This window comes from Mastomys coucha, unplaced genomic scaffold (genome assembly GCF_008632895.1).
Source record: "Mastomys coucha isolate ucsf_1 unplaced genomic scaffold, UCSF_Mcou_1 pScaffold21, whole genome shotgun sequence".
Taxonomy (NCBI): Eukaryota; Metazoa; Chordata; class Mammalia; order Rodentia; family Muridae; genus Mastomys; species Mastomys coucha.
This window is the reverse complement of record NW_022196904.1, coordinates 74,944,064-74,953,561: the sequence shown is the minus strand read 5'-3', so window position 1 is coordinate 74,953,561 and position 9,498 is coordinate 74,944,064.

Below are 9,498 nucleotides of genomic sequence, written 5' to 3'. Positions count from 1 at the left end.
AGCCTATTTGTCAAAGAAATTAGACCCGGTGGCAGCGGGTTGGCCCCCGTGTCTCAAGATGGTGGCAGAAGTAGCCATGTTGCTTAAAGATTCCACCAAGCTTACCCTGGGGCAGCTCATCCAAGTAATCGCCCCACATGCGATTGAGGCCATAGTACATCAGCCTCCGGACAGATGGCTCACCAACGCTAGAATGACTCACTACCAGACACTGTTACTAGATGCCGAAAGGGTAACGTATAGAACCCCCGCAGCCCTGAACCCTGCCACCCTTCTTCCTCTCCCGGGGCCCTACGAGCCACATGACTGTGAACAAATTCTGGCTGAGGTACAAAGAACAAGGCCAGATCTATCTGACCAACCGCTCCAGAACCCCGACTACACCTGGTTCACTGATGGGAGCAGCTTCATTGAACAGGGAGAACGGAAGGCCGGAGTGGCTGTCACTACCTCAACTAGGGTCGTCTGGTCTCAACAGTTACCCCCAGGGACTTCAGCTCAGCGCGCTGAACTCATCGCCTTGACGCAGGCCCTCAAGATGACAGCCGGTAAGAGACTGACCGTATACACGGACAGCAGATATGCCTTTGCCACAGCTCACATACATGGAGAAATCTACCGGAGGCGAGGCCTCCTGACCTCAGAAGGAAAGACAATCAAAAACAAAATAGAGATCCTGGCGTTGCTGGAAGAGCTGTTCTTGCCGGCAGTTCTGAGTATCATCCACACCCCGGGGCACCAGACTAGAGACAGCTGCGAGGCAAGAGGTAACCGCCTTGCAGATAAAACAGCAAAAGAGGCGGCCCGAGGAGTGACAACGGGAACCCAGGTCCTTCACTTAAAAAAATTATTAGGAGAAGAAGACTGACCTCCAGTTGACATCACCTACACTCAAGAAGACCTGGACCTGATCAAGAAAATGAGGGGGATTTATGACCCCTACCTGAACATGTACCTACAGGGTCAAGAGCACTGCCGCCCCATATGGCCCACTCAACAGACCAGGACCCTGGTCCAGTGTCTACATCGGATGACCCATTTGGGATCCCGGAAGATGAAGACATTGTTAGAGAAAGAGGAAGAAACTCAGATCTTCCTCAACAAAGATAAGGTCACTCAAGAGGTAATGACAGCCTGCCGAGAGTGTGCCCGGGTGAATGCAGGATGGGCTAAGACATCACAAGGGGCTCGGGCCCGTGGTCGGCGCCCCAGAGAAAACTGGGAAGTAGATTTCACAGAGGTAAGACCCGGGCTGTATGGGTACAAGTACCTCTTGGTTTTTGTGGACACATTCTCTAGATGGGTAGAAGCTTTCCCGACTAAGAGTGAAACTGCAAGAGTGGTGGCCAAGAAGCAGTTAGAAGATATCATCCCCAGGTATGGAGTGCCCCATATCCTGGGCACTGATAATGGCCCAGCTTTTGTCTCCTGGGTTAGTCAGTCGGTGGCCAAAGTGCTGGGGGTCGATTAGAAGCTACATTGTGCTTATAACCCCAAGAGTTCAGGGCAGGTAGAATGCATGAATAGAACAATCAAGGAGACCTTAACCAAATTAACGTTGGCAGCTGGCACTAGGGACTGGGTTTCCCTCCTCCCTTTGGCTCTCTACAGGGCCAGAAACACCCCGGGAAATAGGGGCCTGACCCCCTTTGAAATACACTATGGGGCTCCTCCTCCAGCAGCGAGCCTCCTCACCCCTTATTTGGGACCCTCCCCTGATGAATCCCCTCTCCAAGGTCATTTACAGGCTCTGAAGTTAGTCCAACAAGAGATCTGGCAACACCTTGCCGGGGCGTACCAGGACAATGCTGATCGTCTGGCCGTGCCACATCGATTCCAGATTAGAGATGCTGTCTGGGTTCGGCGTCACCGCAGCGAGAACCTAGAACCCCGCTGGAAGGGTCCCTACGTGGTATTACTGACTACCCCGACCGCACTCAAGGTTGACGGCATCGCCCACTGGATCCACGCCTCCCACGTGAAGGCTGCAGCCGACGTCCACGCCGGCCCAGATGGACGAGGGGAGGCCCCACAGGCAGATCAACCGGGACGATGGAGAGCTCATCGAACCGACAACCCGCTAAAGATAAGACTTTCCCGCTCTTCCTCTTAACCCTGTGTTCCCTAACTCTGACTCCCCTTATGGCTAGCCCCCATCAAATCTTCAACTACACCTGGCTGATCATCAACCAGGCTGGAGACACAGTAAACACCAGCTCTCATGTCGGGAGCACTCCCTCATGGGCCCCACTCCAGGTTGATCTTTGCACCTTGGCCTTGAGAGTAGAACACCCAGACGGCCCTCGTGCAGGGTGGGGTACCCCGACCGAGTATTGGCCCCAGTCAAAACCCATAGAGACCTCAGGCAGAAATAAGAGCCCCCGCTGTGCAAATAGTGAGGGGAGGGGGCGCCTGAGTTTAATTCCAATCTACGCCTGCCCCGGGGTTACACAGGCCCCGATCAACATGGACATAGTGTGGTTATGGGACTTACTGCAGAAAGTGGGGTTGTGAGACCTCTAAAGATGCTTATTGGAAGCCCTCCTCCTCCTGAGATTATATCACCTTAAAGAGGCTCAATCCACCTCCACCCAAAATAGGGGGAGATCCCACTCTTTGAGACATGCCCTCAGATGACACCATCCGTAGGTGCAAAGAGTCCTGGTGTAACCCCCTCCAGGTCACATTTACAGAGGCCGGTAAGAGGGCCCCCTGGGAAACCACCTCCACCGGGTTCCAGTGGACAATATGCACATACGAACGAGGTCCTGATGACTGTTTGAACTTTAAAATCCGCCCCTTAAAGGCTCCACTTCAAGTCCACCCAGTGGGGCCCAACCCGGTGTTAGGTGATACCCATCAGCCGCCACCCCCCAGAACGCCTCAGCCAACCAGTGTCTTAGACTCACGCTCGACCCCCGAGATCCCCTCCCGACCAGGGACAGGAGACAGGCTTCTCTAGATCATCCAGGGGGCATATCAAACTCTTAACCTAACAGACCCCGAGAAGACCCAAGAATGTTGGCTTTGCCTAGACTCTGCCCCCCCTTATTATAAAGGTCTCGCTGTGAGTGCCCAAAGCCTAACTAATGTAACTGTCCCACCCCAGTCATGCACAGTAACTGGATCCCATAAACTCACCCTTTCTGAGGTCTCTGGGGTCGGGTTGTGTATTGGGAGTGTTCCCCCCAGCCACCAGGGGCTCTGCAATCAGAGACTTCAGGTGATGGCTGGGAGCTATTATTTGTTGGGTCCCAATAGAACCTGCTGGGGGTGCAACTCAGGTCTCACGCCATGTGTCTCAGCCCAGGTCCTTAACCAGTCTACAGACTTTTGTGTCATTATAGAACTGTGGCCCAAGATCCTCTACCATGACCCTGAATATGTCTACCATCATTATGAAAGCCTGACCAGGTACCCCCAAGAACCAGTATCCATCACTTTAGCCCTCTTACTAGGGGGACTGACAGTGGGGGGCATTACAGCTGGCATTGGGATGGGGGCGGCGGCCCTTGCTGAGACCTCCCAATTTAAGCTACTCCAACAAGCTATGCATACAGATCTTCAGGCATTAGAAGAATCTGTCAGTGCCCTCGAGAAGTCTTTAACCACTTTGTCAGAAGTGGTTCTCCAGAATAGACGAGGTCTTGACATCCTTTTTCTTAAAGGGGGGGGGGGGGCTCTGTGCAGCCCTCAAGGAAAAATGCTGTTTTTACGCTGATCACACTGGCCTGGTTAGAGACAATATGACAAAACTTAGAGAGAGGTTGCGCCAGCGACAACACCTTTTTGAGTCTACCCAGAGTTGGTATGAAAAAATGTTTAACGGGTCCCCTTGGTTCACCACCTTAATATCCTCTTTGATAGGACCCCTAGTAATTATCCTCTTACTTCTAATACTTGGGCCCTACATTCTAAATCGGTTGACTCAGTTCGTTAAAGACTGACTGAGTGTTGTCCAGGCCATGATCCTCACCCACCAGTATCAACAACTAAATCAAGGGACAGAGATAGAATGAAAGATTCCATTCAAGTATCATAGAAAATGGGGGAATGAAAGACCTGAACCCAGAGACCCTTTCCCAATTAGCTGAAATGCGCGCTTAAACAAGGCTGGAAAATTACCAAGAGTTCCCCAGGCTGGTTTGGGGCCAAACAAGATCTTTGTGGTCTGACACCTGGGTGAAATGTTTCAAAAACACCATCTGTCAAGATCAACAAGAACAATGAGATTGCCTCAAGACAATGGGACGCCCCGAGATCCTCCTTCCTAGAACTCAAGAACAATGGGACTGCCCCGACAGAACTCAGGTTGAACTCCGAGTCACCCCGGCCTAATTTACATCACCCAATCAGAGACCTGTAACCATGCATCTGCTTCTGTATGCCTGCCTCCGGCTCATGTACCCTATAAAAGTCCCGCACCTGAGTACATCGGCACGCCACTCTCCTGAGAGCAGACACCCAGGTACCCGAAGCCCTAAATAAAAGCCTCTTTGCTCTTGCGTCCGAACGCCTGGTCTTGTCGTCCTTCAGTGCACAGCCTCGGCCTGATAGAGGCCCGAATCTGGGTCTCTTCAGTTTCCACTTTCTTTCTCTTACAAGTAAAGCTGCTATGAACACAGTTGAGGAAAGTTCCTTGTGAGATGTTGGAGCATGTGCTAGGTATATTACCAGGAGTGGTATAGCTGGGTATTAAGGTAGAACTATTCACAGTTTTCTGAGAAAAGCCAAATTGATTCCCAAATTAGTGGCAGAAGTTTGCACACTTATGAGCATTGGAGGAGTATTCCCCTTTTTTCCACATCTTTTCTTTTGTTCCACATAAGATATCTCTTGCATTTTTGATTTTACCCATTCTGATGGGTATAAGATGGAACCTCAGTGTTGTTTTGACTTGCATTTCCTTGATGAGTAAGGACTTTGAACTTTTCTTTAAGTACTTCTCTTCCATTCGAGAATCCTCTGTTGAGAATTCTCCATTAATTTTTGTATTCTGTTTTTAATTGAGTTTTTTGAGTTGTTGGCATCTAACTTCTTGAGTTGTGTGTAAATTTTGGATATTAACCCTCTGTCAGATCTAGGTTTGGTGAAGATCCTTTACAAATCTGTGAGCTGCCATTTTATTCTATTGATGGTACATACCTTAAAGAAACAAAACAAAAAAGAAAACCAACCAATCAAACAAAAAAAATTTTGCAGTTCCATGAAGTTCCATTTATCAACTGTTAATCTTAAATCCTGAGCCACTGGTGTTCTGTTCAGGAATTTCTTCAGGAACTTCTTTCCCTTACCAATGCATTCTGTTCAGTGAGATTTAGAGTATCTAAGTTTATGTTGAGGTTCTTGATCCAACTGGACTTGAGTTTTGTGCAAGATGATAGGTATGGATCTATTTTCATTGTTCTACATGTAGATACCCATGCACCATTTGTTGAATATGAGTTTTCTTTTTTAGATTTTTCTATTAGATATTTTCTTTATTTACATTTGAAATGTTATCTACTTTCCCCCTTTCCCCTCTGAAAACCCACTTCTCATCCTCTCTCCCTCTATTCACCAAAACACCCACTCCTGTTTCCCATTCCTGGCATTCCCCTACACTGGGGCATCATGCCTTCATAGAACCAAGGGCCTGTGAAGAATCATTGATGTCTGACAAAGCTATCTGTCCTCTGATACACATCCTGGTGGTAGCATGGGTCCCTCCATGTTTAATCTCTTGTATGTGGTTTAGTTGCTAGGAGCTCTGGGGTTACTGTTTGGTTTATTGTTATTATTGTAGTTCATCTTATGGGGCTTCAAACACTTTCATGTCCTTCAGTCCTTTCTCTAGCTCCTCCACTGGGGACCCTGAGCTCAGACCAATTGTTAGGTGAGAGCATGAATCTCTATATTTGTTAGGCACTGCAGAGCCTCTCTGGAGACAGCTATGTCAGGCTCCTGTCAGCCAGCACTTGTTGGCATCTACAATAATGTCTGGGTTTTGTAACTGTATATGGGATGGATCCCTAGGTGGCCCAGTCTCTGCATGGCCTTTACTTTAGTCTTTGTTCCATAATTTGTCTCTTTATGTCTTCCCATGGTGTCCTGGCCCGTGGGACAGTCAAGAGGGACTGAGGGATCACCTGGAAGAGAATGGGGGGACAAGAGATGCAAAGTTCTTGACAGCAACTCAAGAAGTCTGATCAAGTTGACTTTTTTTTTTTATTTTTCCCACACAGGTTATATACTCATAGAGGCAGGATAGTGAGTGAGGGGAGGAGTAGGGTTACTGTGTTTCTGGGGAGTGCAGATGTTCTCAAGGCCAGTATAGTGACTGGGTAAAAAGTTCAGCAGGAAGAACAGAACAGAATGGGTTGCTAGACACCTCACTGCTAGATCCATAGTTGTTTGTTCTCAACTGGCTAACTGTAAAGTCTATAGCTATTTGTACTCATCTGGCTAACTGCAAGATGTACAGCAGGTTTTATATATATATATATATATATATATATATATATATATATATATATATATATATATATATAACAAAATTGGTTGCTAGATACCTAAAGCAAGATTTATAGCTATCTGTTCTCAACTGGGCTAGTACTTTCCCACAGAGGCCAAGACTTTGTGCCAGTAAGCAGTTATGGCTGATAGAGTAGTTAATGTTCAAACAAGGTTGCTCCCAACATCTCCCCCTTTTTCTTTGTATAGAAGTACCTTAGCAATCTTAATCTTTGCAAAGGCAGGGATAGAGGCCTGACCTCCAGTGGCTAAAGGGACCTTGTAATGGCTCCAATCCTCCTAGTGTTTTCCAGTGAGGCATGGGGGCCATACCTGTCCTGATGTCTTTTTCCTGGAGAGGGGATAATTTGAACATTTACTCCTATGTAGTCAGACTTGTTTCTCGGGAACCCAGAAAGATATTTATGTATTTTTATTTATTTATTTATTTATTTATTTATTTATTTATTTATTTATTTACTTATTTGTATTATATTCCCTTGGAGTGCTTTGCCTTGCAGCCTTAGCAAGAAATTAATTCACCAGTCAGAGAGGGTTCTGGGTGGCCCCTCTCTACTTGTTCCAGGGGTGGGCATCCCCTTTTTTAGGTTGGGTGGAGATAGGTTTTGGGAATACCCTGGATGGATTATCAGCCTCATCTTGGGTCTCTTGATCTTCCATAGCTAATTTATGTTAAAAAAGGATCTGGATGGCTTTTGTTGCCAAATTATCTGTTTTATAAAATTGGTAAGTCTGTTAAGGGCCCAAGGACAAAAGAAATAAGAAAAATAACCCAAATAACAGTCCCAAAATGGAAGGAAGTAGGGCTGACATCCATGGAAAGGTTGAAAACCAATTTTTATACCAGCCCTCTTCTTTCTCTCTCTTTGTCTTTCCGTTATGCCTACAGTGACTTTTTCATGCTCTCTTTACCAATCCCTGTCTTGTCTATGTAAAAACAACATTCTTCCTTAAGACCTGCACACAGCCCTCCTTGCTGTAAAAAGAACAAATCAAGTCCCCTGTGATTTTGGAGGACGACATCAGCTAAGAAGGAGAGGGAATCGGAGAGGTCATTGCTGCCTTGTTGGAAATGGTGGACATTTCTGCCAATGGTGACACTGAGTTCTTGATACCTAGACTTGGATAGAACATAGGAAGAAATGCCAGTCCCCATGCCCAGGGCACCAAGGCCTAGGATGTCTGAAATTGTAATGGCAGTTAGGGGCTCTCTTCGCTGGCAAACCAGTGAAGGGGAGAAATCAGTGGACTGATCCCACAAATGAAAAAACTCTTCTGAATGATAATAAATAAATTGAGGGACTAGATGTACAAGATACAAAAATCGGATTTTATGTGTGATGCCATCAAGGCAAACCTACCAGGTATCATTTGGAGGAACTAAATACTGGCTACTAGTATCTGGTGCAAGGGTAACATTACAAAGGTGGGCATACTGTGAAGGGGGTGTTTTAGAAGTCACAAAGAGACCCAATTCTGAGACCTGAGAGAGGGATAAGCCATTCCACTCTCTGGGTTGCCAACAGCAATGGTGGGAATTATTTGTCGGGTAAATTTGCCAGGAACACCAAAGCCTTCTTAAAAAGGTGGTTGGGAATGGAAACACAGCCAGCAGTCATCAAGAAGGTCAGGGGAGATGGCATTAAGCATAAGGAAGGTTTGATTTACTAAGGTGAGGAAAAGGTTCTTTGTATGTGTGAATGGAAGAGGATAGGCTTTGGGAGCAAGGGAAATTTCTGAAGCTGAGGTGTGAGCAGTTTTTGTAAAAGATAGTGGGTTACGTTCTTTGGGTGGTTTGGGCTGGGGCACTAGAACAGGGTTGGGACCAATAGAAGCTGGCATTTGATGTGAACAGGTTCTTTTAGGAGGTTAATTGTAAAGGTGAGGCCAGTATCTGTGCCTGATTAATAAAGGGGGAGAAACCATGATAATCCCCGGGCCAAATCTTTGGACTTAGCATGGTCTGTAAATGTAATGGACAGGGAGAGGCACCAACCCAAGGTGGCGTGATCAGAATTTTTATAGAGAGGATCAGCATTTAAAGACATTTGGGGATGCGAGAAATGTTGGGAGACAGTAATATAATCCCAGAGGAGGTAGTATTCCAATAGGCCATTCCTGAAGTCTCACAACTCCAGCTGGCACAATAAAAATCAGCTTTGCCACCACATTTATGATGGAGAAAGCAGCCACGATGGTGCCTTGGGCAAATGTAAAAATCTGTATCTTGAAATAAGGTTGGCCTGATGGAATTATTGCAGCCAGGTTTGACTGATCTACGAACCAAAATCAGCAAATTCTGAGGATTGTCCGGAGGTCTCCTGGAGGGGATGGGGACACTCCCTTAGATAGTGGCCAGGCTGTTTGCAATTAAAGCAAGTCTTTTGAGAGTGATTTAAGCCTGCCTTCTGAAGGGCGGTGCCAATTTCCAAGGAGATGGTGGTGGCTTGTTCCTGCCTCTAATAGTGACTTAGAATATCTTGGCAAGTAGTGTTGGCATTTTCAAAGGAAAGCCATTTAATAAGGAGGTTCTCAGGCTCTTGGACCCCAAACACAAGTACTCAGTGGTCTCTGTTAGGTGTGTAATGAAAGCATTGTAAGGTTCATCTGCTCCCTGTAGCTCTTTAGTGAGTGCAGCAGAGTAGCCCAATTTAGAGGGCAGTGTTTTTCCAGGTGGCCAAGCATGCCTGGCAGACCTGAGCCAGCAAACCAGGGAAAAAGAGCATTTGGACCTCCTAGGTTTTATCAGGCAGCTCTTGCAGAATCTTCCTCACTGTCCATGATTTAGTGTCTGGTCAAGCAGGTTTTGGTTTCAACTTTTTTTCTTTTTCTTTTTTCTTTTCTTTTTTTGGCTATTTCTTTCTCCCTTTTCTTTCTTTTCTTTTCTTTTTTGTGTTTTATTTATTTTATTTTTTTATTAGATCTTCTCTTTATTTACATGTCATATGATTTCTCCTTTCCCGTTTCCCATCCAAAAAAAACCAA